General features: G+C 26.8%; 1 protein-coding gene across 1 annotated transcript in view; it reads left to right on the forward strand.

Annotated features, from left to right (window-relative positions):
* Positions 1-228, forward strand: part of LOC119581742 (potassium channel subfamily T member 2-like) — a gene marked incomplete at its 5' end in the record, with an annotated part of 131,052 nt that overhangs the window by 38,865 nt on the left and 91,959 nt on the right.

Genomic DNA, 228 nt, shown 5'->3' on the forward strand with positions numbered 1-228 from the left:
TTGTCAGCCTATTTGAATTATAAGTTGGGTTGTTCAGGGATTTTTTTTCTAAATATTTATTTTCGGGTCATTGTGGTGTTTTGTTGTGAACATTTTTTCTTTTTTTATTCATTGTGGAAATTTTATTGTAATCCCGTTTTTGTTCTTGTTTTTTTGCGGGCTTGATTAAGTTTTATTTTGTTCTGATTTTATCTTCTTCTTTTTGTACTTATCTTTATTTACTAAAGT

This window comes from Penaeus monodon, chromosome 15 (assembly GCF_015228065.2).
Source record: "Penaeus monodon isolate SGIC_2016 chromosome 15, NSTDA_Pmon_1, whole genome shotgun sequence".
In the NCBI taxonomy this organism is placed as follows: domain Eukaryota; kingdom Metazoa; phylum Arthropoda; class Malacostraca; order Decapoda; family Penaeidae; genus Penaeus; species Penaeus monodon.